At 39.2% G+C, this 15,143-nt stretch overlaps 1 non-coding gene across 1 annotated transcript; it reads right to left on the bottom strand.

Moving 5' to 3' along the window:
• Positions 1-2,260: 2,260 nt before the first annotated feature.
• TRNAC-ACA (transfer RNA cysteine (anticodon ACA)) lies at positions 2,261-2,332 on the bottom strand. The gene has a single exon. It is a non-coding gene; the product is annotated as a tRNA-Cys (tRNA).
• Positions 2,333-15,143: the final 12,811 nt, after the last annotated feature.

Genomic DNA, 15,143 nt, shown 5'->3' on the forward strand with positions numbered 1-15,143 from the left:
TTTTATTTTTAACTTTATAATATTGTATTGGTTTTGCCACACATCAACATGAATCCACCACGGGTGTACACGTATTCCCAATCCCAAGCCCCCCTCCCATTTCTCCCCCTACACCATCCCTCTGGGTCATCCCAGTGCACCAGCCCTGAGCATCCTGCACTCTGCATTGAACCTAGACTGGTGATTTGTTTCTTATATGATATTATACATGTTTCAATGCCATTCTCCCAAATCATCCCACCCTCTCCCTCTCCCACAGAGTCCAAAAGACTGTTCTATACATCTGTGTCTCTTTTGCTGTCTCGCATACAGGGTTATCGTTACTATCTTTCTAAATTCCATATATATGCGTTAGCATACTGTATTGGTGTTTTTCTTTCTGGCTTACTTCACTCTGTATAATCGGCTCCAGTTCCATCCACCTCATTAGAACTGAGTCAAATGTATTCTTTTTGATGGCTGAGTAATACTCCATTGTGTATATGTACCACAGCTTTCTTATCCATTCATCTGCTGATGGACATCTAGGTTTCTTCCATGTCCTGGCTATTATAAACAGTGCTGCGATGAACATTGGGGTACACGTGTCTCTTTCAGTTCTGGTTTCCTCAGTGTGTATGCCCAGCAGTGGGATTGCTGGATCATAAGGCAGTTCTATTTCCAGTTTTTTAAGGAATCTCCACACTGTTCTCCATAGTGGCTGTACTAGTTTGCATTCCCACCAACAGTGTAAGAAGGTTCCCTTTTCTCCACACCCTCTCCAGCGTTTATTGCTTGTAGACTTTTGGATCACAGCCATTCTGATTGGCGTGAAATGGTACCTCATTGTGGTTTTGATTTGCATTTCTCTGAAAATGAGTAATGTTGAGCATCTTTTCATGTGCTTGTTAGCCATCTGTATGACACTAATAGATGGAGAAATATACCATGTTCATGGATTGGAAGAATCAATATAGTGAAAATGAGTATACTACCCAAAGCAATCTATAGATTCAATGCAATCCCTATCAAGCTACCAGCGGTATTTTTCACAGAGCTAGAACAAATAATTTCACAATTTGTATGGAAATACAAAAAACCTCGAACAGCCAAAGCAATCTTGAAAAAGAAGAATGGAACTGGAGAAATCAACTTGCCTGACTTCAGGCTGTACTACAAAGCCACAGTCATCAAGACAGTATGGTACTGGCACAAAGACAGAAATATAGATCAATGGAACAAAATACAAAGCCCAGAGATAAATCCACACACCTATGGACAGCTTATCTTTGACAAAGGAGGCAAGAATATACAATGGAGTAAAGACAATCTCTTTAACAAGTGGTGCTGGGAAAACTGGTCAACCACTTGTAAAAGAATGAAACTAGAACACTTTCTAACACCATACACAAAAATAAACTCAAAATGGATTAAGATCTAAATGTAAGACCAGAAACTATAAAACTCCTAGAGGAGAACATAGGCAAAACACTCTCTGACATAAATCACAGCAGAATCTTCTATGACCCACCTCCCAGAATACTGGAAATAAAAGCGAAAATAAACAAATGGGACCTAATTAAAATTAAAAACTTCTGCACAACAAAGGAAACTATAAGCAAGGTGAAAAGACAGCCTTCTGAATGGGAGAAAATAACAGCAAATGAGGCAACTGACAAACAACTAATCTCAAAAATATACAAGCAACTCCTGCTTGTATTTTTCAATTCCAGAAAAATAAAGCAACCCAATCAAAAAATGGGCCAAAGAACTAAATAAACATTTCTCCAAAGAAAACTGGTTGCTTTCTATTTCACCTCAGAGTCTTAGAGTTCTATGCAAGCTTAAGGCAAGTAGATAGGAGAAAGCAGGCTATTGGAAAGGAAAACTGTTGCTGCATCTTGTGGACAGTTGCGTATGTGTGTATATGTGTCTCCTCTGAAAAACTCTGGGCTTTTAGCTAAAGGGCTGTGCTTTTTCTCCCTCTTTGCCTTATTAATGAGTTTGTCTGTTGAGAGGACTTGGAACAGAAGTGCTTCATAAGGTTTGCTGAGTGGATAAATATGTAGAATGTTGCTGTGTGCATGGAGTTGTTGGTTTACATCTTCTTTCAGAAAATTCTCCAAGGTCAATAAAAGTACTAAAAAAAAAGAAAGTGAAGTCACTCAGTCGTGTCCGACTCTTTGCAACCGCATGGACTGTAGCCTACCAGGCTTCTCTGTCCATGAGATTTTCCAAGCAAGAGTACTGGAATGATTGTCATTTCTTTCTCCAGGAGATCTTCCCGACCCAGGGATTGAACCTGGGTCTCCTGCATTGTAGGCAGATGCTTTACCATCTGAGCCACCAGGGAAGTCCAAAAGTACTACTGAATGAATAAATAAGTGATTTTTAAATATATAAAACAAAGTTATGCTGAAGGCTCAGAAACTACATTGCCTCAATAAGGAGCCACTGTGTGGATGGGTGAATGATTTTTTTCTATAGAAGCATCGGTGAAAATGGGGTTGTTTCATGGCTTGCAAAACTAATATCTGAATTTCTAAGTCTTGATAAACTTTCAGTGGGTTCCAAAGGTAACTATGCTGTAATACATAAATAAGTAAATGATTTCTCCCTGATCTTGATTCTTTGAGTCATATAAATTTTTATTCCTCCTTATAGCTTAATTATTATAATAAAGCAGTAACAATAATGATAATAATAGCTAACTTCAATTAGGCAGTGAGACTCAAACTCTGTGCAAGCCTTTTTGTTGTTGTTATTTAATACTTGTAGCAGTATGAGAAGTAGTTACTATATTATCCTCAGAAAGACTGTGTAGCTTACTCAAGGGCATCTAGCTGGTGATGGGTGGAGGCAGACTTTTTGCCAAGGAATTCTGACCATAGTATTCTGCTTTTCATCACTGCACTGTATCAGAAGCACGGATGATAAATGAACCTTTGAAGAAATAGCTTGTGGTAGATTGAATAATGGCCTCCAAACATTTCTATGTCTTCCTGCTTGAAACTTGTGAATAAATGACCTCACATGGAGAAGGGGACTTTATGGTTGTGATCAAATGAAGGACCTTGAGATGAGGAAATTATCCTGGATTATCCAGATGTGTTTGCAATCACAAAGCTCCTTATAAAAAGGTAAACAAGGGGGCCAGAGTAAGACAATGCAATGTGGTGACAGAAGCAGAGGTCAGAGTGGTGCGGGGCCATAAGGCAAGGAATGTAGGCAGCCCCTAAAACCTGGAAATGGCAGGAAGACTCCCCTAAAGTCTCCAGAAGAAAGGTACTTCTGCTGACCCATTTGGGACTTCTGACCTCCAGAACTGTTAGATAATAAATCTGTGTTGCTTAACGCCACTAAGTAGTTATTATTGCAAATATTCTTTTTTTTTAGTTTGTTAGAGTAGCTGAAAGAAACTGATACCCAGTCTACATAACCTGATGATGGTCACACTCTGCCCTTGGTGGGAAGATGCTAACACAAGGCCCCACATCTGCTATAATGGCGTCACAGACCTTACTCTACAGAGAAACACTCTGTTGGTTTTGAGGTTTTCTGGTTTGCCTGCTGCTGTATTTATCAGTACATAAATACATGCCATTTCAGAAAGTGGGTGCCGTTCCCCAACATATTCACAGCAATCGAAATAGCAAAACAGACTGAAAATTGCCATAATAGCGCTTTATTCTTGTCCTCACATTGGCTTATAAAATGACATGCTCACAAGATTTGTAAAAATCTCTGCTTCTCTTTGCTTCTCCCCACCCCTTCCTTCTAGATCTTTCTTATCTCTCTCTGCTAAGAAATTAAGCCCCTTAGTGGGTTTTCCATTCACGGAAATATATTGTGAGCTTTGTTTTTCTTACTTTTTAAGTGAGCATATTTTTTCCCCTTTAATTATTTTTATGACATGTGTTGGGTGAGCAACAAAAGGGAACTTTGAAATGACAAACATAAACATGAGAAATGCAGAGTCTAAATTAATTTCCCCTCTGATTCAGAGGAAACCATGCTTGGTCCCTATTTGAGTTTATGAAAATTATGCAGTATGGGAAGTAGAATTGTTTTAAACATTCAAAAGAAGAGAAGGAAACTAATGTCTTTTAGATATTTGCTGTAGGTTTAATGCTTTATATGGGCTAGCATGTATATGTCTTACAACTTGTAAATGCCAGGTATTTCCTCCATTTTTTTTGAAGAAGAGTACATAACTGTGCAAGGGCTCCTTTCATCATGGGCTACCACCAGGTAGCTTTTGGAGAACTTTCTGGTGCCTGGGAGCTGGTGAGGGTCCTGCTTCTTGTGTTTCTGCCATTTCCCTATTTGGAAGTTGTCTGCCCTCAGATCTGTTGCTTCACATCTAAGCCTCCTCTTGTCCTCTAAGTTATGGAAGGTGCTCCTGCTCATTGATTCAGATTTTTGCCTGTGCTTTTCCCTCTCATGAATATGTCCTGATTGATGGAGATGGAATGTTTGGCAGGCAAGGCTCTTGTGATGTTACCATGGCAGACCTGGTCCATCCGTATCATGTTTCATCTCCCAATATGATGGTTTCTCACCCACTGGTGAAACAAGATTGTTCTCCTTAGTGTCTCTTGGCGTTAGTTTCAAATGTTGGTGCCCATTACAAATATACCTGGTAAAGATAACTCTATTGTTATAATGCTATCTGATATTGATATATATATTGGGTTGGCCAGTCAGTTTGGGTTTTTCCATAAGATGTAACAGAAAAACCTGAACAGACTTTTTGGCCAATCTGATATAAAGAGACAGAGTATAATTTAGGATAAGCAAGTATAGGGGGATAGAAACAGAATACTGGGATACAGAAAAGTCATAAAGGGAGACATAAATAAGAAAAAGAAAATCATGATTTCATGTTAATCAAAGCTAGATAAGTTAAAACTAAGCATATTTGGAGACTTGGCAAATAGTCTCCTGAAAAGGGTGGGATCTCATTCTCCCATTGCACTTTGTAGGTATGGACTTCATTTGCTAACTAAAACTGAAATGGAATCCTGCTGAAGACAAGAGAAAGAACATTTGATGGACAGTAGATTGTCTCAGTACAGTTGCTCTTCTCCTTTTGTCCTATCACCTCTCCCTGATTCACTTTCTGTCCTACTCTGAGCTCCTCCAGCCTGAACCTTTGGACCACAGCCTCCAGACTTCTATGGCTTCATCTTTTCATTGTGTTCTGCCAATGACGGTTACTTGTGGGAGATTTTAGGATGGAGGAAAAGAAGAGTTAGGGAATTTCTTGCTTGCTTGCTTTCTGTTAAATGTTACAGGTCTTGTGATGTCTACACTCTTCAGTTACTATTGGGTTGTTGTTGTTTAGTCCCTAAGTTGTGTCTGACTCTTTTGTAACCCCATGGAATGTAGCCCACCAGACTCCTCTGCCCACGGGATTTCCCAGGCAAGAATAGTGGAGTTGGGTTGCTCTTTCCTACTTCAGGGGATCTTCCCAACCCAGGGATCGAACCCACATGTTCTGTGTCTCCTGCATTGGTAGGTGGATTCTTTACCACTGTGCCATCTGGGAAGCCCTAGATATTGGGCCCTTCTCCATAAATCTGTCACTCACTGGGCTTCACAATCTCCTTCTTTTGCCCCTTTATATGCACAAGTAGTCATGAGTTTCCACTATTGCTGAGCTTTGGGTACCTCAGCCTCCCTAGCTGGTCACCTAAAGCTGCCCGCTTTTAATGCAAATAGTCCCTTCATTAAAATCTCTTCAACTCAACCATCTGTTATGAATTCTGTTTCCTGCTGACACCTCAACTGAGGCACAATTCCCTTTTCAGAACCTTCTGAATAGAGAATTTTCCTGCAAAAAAATGATTATTTAGTTTCTCTGTTTTGTCCCAGTATCAGAGCTAGCCATATTTTAAAATCTTAAGTTCCTTTGTTTGCTTGTTTTCTTTTGTAAATGGAGAAGTGACGCTGCCTGTTCCTTAGGAAAAAATAAGGAAAAGTAATACCTCTTTAAAAATGGCATGGGTTTTGTTCCCCTGGAGGGCCTAATCAGTGCATCTCTGGAAATAATTTCCATTTTTCATACAGGACCCTGCAGTATGCACTCTTACCTTACTGCCACATCTCTTGGGCAGAGGTTTTGTCTTATAACATCAGGGTGACAGTGAGACTCCACCATGCTCAAGTATAGGCCCTACAGTGTCACTCTTATGCACAATACCTATGTCCCTAAATGTCCCAGATATTTTTAGAAAATTTAACATAGCCATCTGTTATAAAATGTTATAAAGAGTTGGAGTCTTACCTCCACCAGGCAAAAGCCTGATTAAAAAGATCTTGGGCTGGCCCTGAAGGTCAGTATTTATGGCACTATATTATTTATAAATAATGTGAGAATTATTATAGTAATAAAAGTTGGCGTTCCAAAGAATGGGCATATTAGGGATGGCTAAATTATGGTGACATTGAGATCATGGGTCACATCTGAAGCTTTCTTTCAAACCTATGGAAAATTAGCACCAACTTGACTGCAAAGCTATAGGAAAGTCTTGAAAGGCATAAAAAACAGTGGGGAAGAGTAAGGATAGCTAGGTTGATCCAAGGGGCTGGGAGTTTCTTACCAAGAAATGAATAATTCAGCACCCTTTCTCAGTCTCAGGATTGGCAACATTTCTACTTAACTCTATCCTTTCTGAATCTGAGTAGAGTCCTGATACAGTCAGAATTCTAGAATCTCAAATAGAGATACACAGCTGAAGGAATCCCTGTAGGAGGATGAGATTGGATGCTGTGTGTTTCATCCTTCCCAAAGAAAAAATGCTAGCTTAATCACAAATCACAAATTGGACCTTAGCCTACAAACCTCTCCTCTTCTTCTGTAAAAGATTGGTCAGATGCATGGCCAAGGCTCAGACAATTGATAAGTTTAAAGAACACTTGGGGGGAAGTCTCTTACTTCTTAAAGGAAAGTTCTAGAACTACATAATGGTTGGAACACTCTTTGGAACTCTCTCTATGAAGATAGGGTCCACTTGATAGTTGCAGAACACAATTTTATCACAAGATCTATGACTTTTAAAAAGTAACACTCACTAAGAAAGATTGTCCTTTATGATGTTCCTACTTCACTCCTTTGCTGAATGCCTCAAACCCAAAGATCAGTTTTCATTCAAAAATGGAATTTACAGGTCTTTGTTTCCCTAGAAATCAAGTCAGTTTTCACAGTTCAACTATGCTTCTGACTGATTCTGAAACTTCTGAGACGGGAAGGAGCCCAGAAAAGGCTTTTCAAAACCAGTCTTCTAATCATACTGTTTCTGGCTATGGGCAAGAGATTGATTTAGTCAAGAAAAATCATTCTTGTGGCATCTGTAATCTGCCAGTAGGGTCTCTCTCTGCTGGACAATCTCTTTGCCCAAAAAGCATCAGAGATGCAAGCAAATTTCTGAGCAGTTGAGGGGAAGCAAAATAAACCTCCAATCTTTTGATAGACCACCATTTCCCTATTTTGTTTTTCTTGTGCTTTGGCATTCTGAATGTTTCTTTTCTTTTCTTGGGGTTCATTTCACACAGTGTAAAATTTCTGTAAATATTTTTTCTTTCTTTAGGGAAAATTCATACTTCTTATAGGTCTGGTAAAGTTCTTCAGCAACCTTTAAACTACTAATTATGTGGAGATTATACTGGGGAGGAGGTAGATTCAATTCAAGGATGATTACCATGTAATCTGGAGAGCATAAATAATAATGTAGTTAGTGCAGAAGAGTTTACAAAATGCGCAGCCCCTTCTTGGCTCTGTGTGCCTGGGGAAAGAATAAGAAACTAAATGTTTGTGATTTATAATTCCTTCATCTCTGTTGGGAGTTGTCTTATATATATTTCCAATCTTTTCCCCATGGGGATAAAAATAATCTTCAGCATTGCATCTTTCTTCTTCTCTTGACTTTCTGTACGCTTGAGGTCAGGTCAGGCTGCTCAGCACTGGAATTTGAGGACAGCATTGTGAGGAAGCAGAAGCAGAGGCTCTAGATTTGCTTGGCTGGAGGGAAAGCTGTACCCTGTATTTTTATAAACTGTATTCTATATTATTTTCATGTTCTTCTATACATTTTTTTGCACTGTGGAGATTCAGAAAGCTCTGGTTTCTTAGATTCAGGATGTGAGGTTTCATTGTTTGCAAATTCATTGTGCACACGCCTGTGGTTTCAAATCCCTCTGCTCAAATTAATAGTGGATTGAGATACTAAGGAAAGTTGTTTAAAAACTAGCAGTCAATTGAGACTTCTCTCATTATGGAATGTGAAGAATTCCAAGGTATTGCAAAGAGAAAACTGACAAGTCTGTCAAGTACTGATACATTTTTATGGATTTTCCAATCTTAAGAAGTCTAAATAGTCTATCTCATCTCACTAAAATAGGATATAATGCATAGTGTATTATTCTTAATTGTGGTGACATTTAATTGATCTTGAATATATGGATTATTTCCCCAATTGCTTCATAATATTTATAAACCAGATGGACTGTCTTTCATTTTCTTCTATCTGTACCTCAGTGCTGTACGTATGTTCTTATGTATACAAAACTGACACAAATCTCTGAAGACAAATTATAGTTCATTGTAATAATTCAAAAAATGTACTGTCAATCAGAATAGGCTAGGATATGCTGCAGCAACACATGATCTGAAAATATCAGCCGCTTCTAACAAACATCCTCAACTTCACCCTGGTTGTCACCCTGGGATTTAAACAAATATCCCTCAAAGAGAGGGATTTAAACAAATGCTTCTATATGAAGCATTGCTTATGTCATAGTAGGGAAAATGAGAGACACTTAACCAAGTGTTGGCTCTTAGAGCTTCTCCTTCAAGGGGATAAGCATCACTTCTACATATATTTCATTGGTCAGCATAAGTCTTGTGCCTACTAACTGAAGGTAGAGAAAATAAAATCCTGGGAAAATCATAATGTAATCTTCCACAGGAGACTTAGGAGTTGAAAACACACACACACACACACACACACTGGAACATTATTATTGTATATATCCTCCCAGTCCTAAGCCAGACACTTAGCAGCCATTTTTCACCACTTTCTGTCTCTCCTAACCTTGGGTATGATTAAATTAATTGGTTAAGGAAAGCTGGTATGTATTTCATATGATTAATGCCTTGGAAAACAATTGTAGTATATTGCATTGATTTGTTTCATTTTACATGCTTGAAATTAGAGGCTTATGAAGTCTTCATGCAAATTTATGCAAAGTGGGATGCAAATTCATATTGTGAGCCAGGAGTCCTGGCATTCCCCTCCCCTCTAGAAAAAGAACTGCACCATTGAATATGCATGTGCTGCATATGGTACTGCTCTTTTCAAATAGCAGCTCAGAGCCAGCAGCCAAATAAATCCCAGTGACATCAACCAAGCAACAAACAAAAGTTTAAAGTCATTTAGGAACAAAAATTGAGCTCCAAAGTCTCAATATTTTCAGGGTCAACATTTTCAAGCAAAATTTAAGTTAACAAATGCACTGTCCTTTAGCTTTCAAACTCTGTATGGGTAGGGGGCAGAGGCCTACAATACAAAAAATGTATTGGTGGAACCCACTCTGGAATTTTATTCTCTTGATTACTTGCTTCTGGTGATCACTTGGCTGGCTGAATCAAATAAATCTTCATTGCCACGAGCCAGTGCCCATGTGTGCTGACATATTTCTCCCTCATTTGTACCCATCAGTGGGGGATTCTGGTTCCAAGATTCAGACAGAGAGTTATTATTAAGATAGTCTCAAAGAGGGGAACAAATTTTGCACCTGAGTGCTTGCAAGTCAGGCATAGGGGAAAATTAACCACTTGTAGGAATGTCAATTAGAATCAATATCTTGATTGGCCTGCAGGTGGTACTCAGATTATTCACTGAACTCATTCTGCTCTTGTGAGACCCCAGTTTTGCTTTGATACTAAATACATGTAAAATATTTTGGTGAATGTTTATAAATAAACAGATATGGGGCACAGTCTCATGCAGATTCTTCTAATTTGATGCTAATGAATTCAGCATGTAGTTATTCACTCATTTATCAAGTATCTTTTTGGTTATCCTCCAAGAACTGGGCAGGGACCTGAGGCATATCAGAATGAATAATAGGCATTCCCTGCCCTTGGGGAGCACCAGCCCATCTCCTGAGCTCCTGGAGCTTTGTGTAGTGTCAGGGACACTGTCTCTGGATGACTTTTCACAGTAAATGCATGTGAATCATGTTGAGAAATACACCAGATGGGAGGAGGGAATAATGAGATCCTTTGATGTGATGGAGCCCTTCATTACAGCAACTGCTTTTATAAAATTCTAGTCAGGAAAATATTTCTCAGCCATGGCTTAGGTTTCAAACAACATTTCATACAACAAAATTTCAGTACAACAAATGCACTTCAAATGTCCCTTGGAGTTTGTCATAATGGGGTTTGCTCTATGAATTTTTAAAATATGCCCAGTGGTTTAGATATTTTACTTATAAAACTTTCCTGCAGCAAAGGTAAAAGGGAAATGCAGAGACTGTGTTGGAATTATAAAGTGACCTAGGGGTTAAGGGACCTATTTTTTTTTTTTTTTACCCTTGGAGTGTGGCCTTCAAAATTATTCACAATAATTGGCATGCCAGTAACAAATGTGTCAGGGTTCCCCATGTATCAGTGCAAAAGAGTAAAGTCAAGTCTCCATATAGGTGGGGACACTCAATAAAGAAAATGACAATCATCAAAAGATGGATAATAGAAATAATAGCAATCATTATAATGGCACTGGGTCATATTTATCAAGTGCTTAAGTATGCAGTAAGCACTGGGATAAGAGCATTTATTTGTTCCATCAGCTCAGTATTCCTGTTTTACAGATTAGGACACTGAGCTTCAGACAGTATGTTAATGACAAAACCTGGTATTTGGTATAATAGAACCCACAGCTTCTTCTTTCCCTTGGTGTTAAACCTCTGCTTAGGAGAGCCTCCTTCCCTCAGCTGCAATAAGGAGGCTGTCAGAGCAGGCATGTCCACATCATCTTACTCTCAGTGAAGGGCAGCCTGAAGAAGGCTGCTCACATCTGGCTTGTCAATGAGCACAGCTGATCCAATCCAAGGACCAAAGGAATTGCTTCTTTTATGCCTGTGACTAGAAAAAATCATGGAAGCAGGAGATTGGAAGGGACCTCTTTGTGGCTTCCCACCTCTTAGCTTGTTTCAAGTTTGTGGATAGTATATAGAGTGGGTTAAATTTTCAGGTCTTAACCCTGGTACCTATGACTGTGGCCTTATTTGGAAATAGAAACTCAGCTGATGTGATGAACTAAGATAAGGTGATACTCGAGTAGAGTGGACTCTAAATCCAGTGACTGGTGTGTTCCTAAGAGAAATCAGATGGAGATCTGAACACAGCAGGGAGAAGGCCAGACGGAAACAGAGGCAGGGACTATTAACAATGCAAGTGACCAGCACGGAACAGCAAAGATGGCTGACAACAACCAGAAATTAGGACAGAGATGTGAAAGGATTCTTCTCTAGAACCTTCAGAGGAAGCAAGGCTCTGCTAACACCTTGGTTTTGAACTTCTACCTTCAGAACTAGAATAGAATAAATTTCTGCTCTTTTAAGCCACATGGTTTGCGGTACCTTTTTATGGCAGCCCCAAGAGTCCAAATACCATACCTCTTACCTCTCCGTTGAATCCTGTTTTGTTATCATGACCACCACCCAGCTTAGACCTTTGTCTCCATCAGTTGAACTCTTGCAGTGGAGTTTTGTCTTGTCTGGCCATAAAATGTTCTTCCCTTGTACAGTACATCTTTCCCAGTGCTGCCAGAATCATTTTTCAGAAGTCCAGTTCCAGTTGTGTTACATCGCTGCTGTTTGAAGTTTTCAGTCATCCCCCAACATACAGCACCCACAGCCTGGGACCCAAAACTGTGTGCTAGCTTCCTTGGTCTTCAGTTACTATAATGGCTCTTCTTATTGTCTCATTCTGTACTAGATTTTGAGCTCCTCAAGGTTGGGGTCTGCAATTAACTCACCTTTGATTTCTCTGCAGGGCTTAACGTAGTGGGAAAGGCTCTGGGTCAGGAGGCTGGATGTGTGAGTTTTAGACTTGACTCTGCTATGAAGCAGTACTGTGGCTTTGACCAGTTGTATCACCTTTGTAGCTCTCTGCGAGCCACTCTGACTATACATGGCAACTAAACTTAGGAGAACAACGTGCATTGATGTAACTGAAATTAATTAAGAGCAAGTCTAGCCATGGTCAAAACACTGAGACAAACCAGAAGACATGGGTTCATGGATGAAATGTCCATTTGATTAGTTGTTGTTTTGTTCAGAAACATTGCTTTAAGCTTAAACACTCTCATATAAGAACCCCCGTAAAACAGAGACAGATTATTTGCTAAAAGCAAGTGTGCTTAATCTTTCTCTATTGTCACTTTAAATCAGATGGGCTTTCTATTTTTAACAAGTCTTCTTTTATTAAAACAAACTCCCAACATGTGATGTAAGGCATAAGATTTAGCAGTAGATTTTAAGGCCACTTTTAAGACAGCTTGGGTAGTATTGAGATGTTTGAAGATCATAATTAAAATTAGACATTAAAAACAAAAAGATTTCTCAGCTCTTCAACCATCAAAACATTTGGCATTCCTTTCTTTCCTGGGCCCCAAATAGCCATGTAATCATCGCTCTGTGTTTTACATGTAATTCTGCAGCTAAGTACATCATTATTTAGACTCCACAGATTATATGGTAATCATGGATTTACTGTAAACCCAATTTAATTTCTACGGAATTACTGACTTTAAGGTTGCAAAACAATATTGTTTACAAGGCAGTATAATAGCACTCAGAATGAATGCTGATTAGAGCTAATAAAGAAAGGAATGCATAGCTCTCAGGACTAAGCCTAAATAGTTAGAGTGATCGATTTGGTAATCAAGTGTTTTTAAGAGAATACCTGTTGAATACCTACTACAGTCTCCACACAATAAAACTAAAAATGTGGACAAAAACGAAAAGTCATTAAAAAATTCTAGAATAATTGCTATAATGGGTCTTCTCATTTTTTTTAAATTTGCTTATTCTAACTAATAACTCTGAGAATACATTTGGGATTTCAATTTTTAACTAATAACCAAAATGTTAAATTCTTGGATAGGTTAGTCATAGATGCATCTCTTTGAAACCTAAATGGTACACAGTCAATTCATTACACATTGAATTTGCTCCTGTTATACTTTTCCTTGTAACCAGTTAAATGTGTCTGAATTAGATGTACAGGTGGGGATTTGCATAGATAAATGAATACTCCCCAATTCAACAAACTTTGAGGTGTAGTGGACAAGAGGAAGGACATTGTTTAAAGTTCCTTGTGCTTATTGGTCATAATCTCTGGTGAATAAACTTTAATTGCTGAACAGAGGTGAGAAGTAGCCTAAGGCATGGGTTCAGCCTTTTGATAGGCCTAGCTAGAGATGAGGTAGGAGGGGTAGGAGGAGCACTTATGCAAACATTACGGTACAAACAACTTTAGCAGACTTCAGAGTAATCCAGATTGTAATTTAAAGAAATGAAGAAAGGTGGAAGTTTCCAAAAAAAAAAAAAAAAAAAAGGAGATGAGGAGATGCAATTCTATGATTTTGTTTTCCTAATCTTTTTCCTTGTGATGGGAATTGTATTCAAAAAGTATCAAGCTATTGGGAAATGATGAAACATTTTTAAATTTAGTATGGATTGCATATGATAGAAAGAAGTTGCAAAGAGGTCAGAGGTGGAGAGAAGGAAGATAAGTCTCTTTTGGGAACAAGTTTTCCTTCCGACTTTTCCACTCATCAGGCTAAAAGTGTTAGTCACTCAGTCATGTCCATCTCTTTGTGACCCCATGGACTTTAGCTCACGAGGCTCCTCTGTCCATGGAATTCTCCCGGGCAAGAATATTGGACTGGATTGCCATTCACCTCTCCAGCTTCCCTTCTCAGGAATCGAACCAGGTCTCCTGCATTGCTGATAGATTCTTTACCATCTGAGCCACCAGGGAAGCCCATCATCAGGCTAAAATGTCCCTGGAAATTCATGTCAACAATCCAGTTGACTCCAGATAGTGAATCAGTTCAAAACAAAAAGTTCCTTGAGGAGAAGCATTCTACTGTGTGTTATTTTTTCCATGCATTCACTCGACCAATATTTAATAAGCTCCTCAGTTCAGTTCAGTTGCTCAGTCGTGTCCGACTCTTTGCAACCCCATGATTTGCAGCACGCCAAGCCTCCCTGTCTATTACCAACTCCCAGAGTTCAAACATGTCCATCGAGTCAGTGATACCATCCAGTCATCTCATCCTCTGTTGTCCCCTTCTCCTCCTGCTTCAAACCCCTCCCAGCATCAGAGTCTTTTCCAATGAGTCAGTTCTTCGTATGAGGTGGTCAAAGTATTGGAGTTTCAGCTTTGGCATCATTCCTTACAGGGAACACCTGGGACTGATCTCCTTTAGGGTGGACTGGTTGGATTTCCTTGCAGTCCAAGTGACTCTCAAGAGTCTTCTCCAACACCACAGTTCAAAAGCATCAGTTCTTCGGTGCTCAGCTTTCTTCACAGTCCAACCCTCACATCCATACATGGCCACTGGAAAAACCATAGCCTTGACTAGATGGACCTTTGTTGGCAAAGTAATGTCTCTGCTTTTGAATATGCTATCTAGGTTGGTCATAACTTTTCTTCCAAGGAGTAAGTGTCTTTTAATTTCATGGCTGCAATCACCATCTGCAGTGATCTTGGAGCCCCCCAAAATAAAGTCAGACACTGTTTCTGCATGGCAAACACTGTGCTAGATGTTGGGGATTTAAAAATCAAAAGATAGATGTGATTTTTCCTTCCTCAAAGTCTTCAGCCTTATAGAGAAGGTAGATAACCAACAAGTTATGTCAAAAAATTGTGTATGTGTTGCTTTACTCATGATTCTTTTAGTTATAAGAGACAAAGACCAAATTCAAATTGGCCAGATCAAAGAGCATAAATGGCTCACAGATAAAAACAGGGGGTTCAGGATATATATTCTACCTTGATCTCCCTCTCTCCACTTTTCTTCTGTAATGGTTCTGTACTCAGGCAGACTTTCTCCCGGGATGACAAAATGGTTGCCAGTAGCTCT

The sequence above is a fragment of the Ovis canadensis genome, chromosome 2 (genome assembly GCF_042477335.2).
Source record: "Ovis canadensis isolate MfBH-ARS-UI-01 breed Bighorn chromosome 2, ARS-UI_OviCan_v2, whole genome shotgun sequence".
In the NCBI taxonomy this organism is placed as follows: domain Eukaryota; kingdom Metazoa; phylum Chordata; class Mammalia; order Artiodactyla; family Bovidae; genus Ovis; species Ovis canadensis.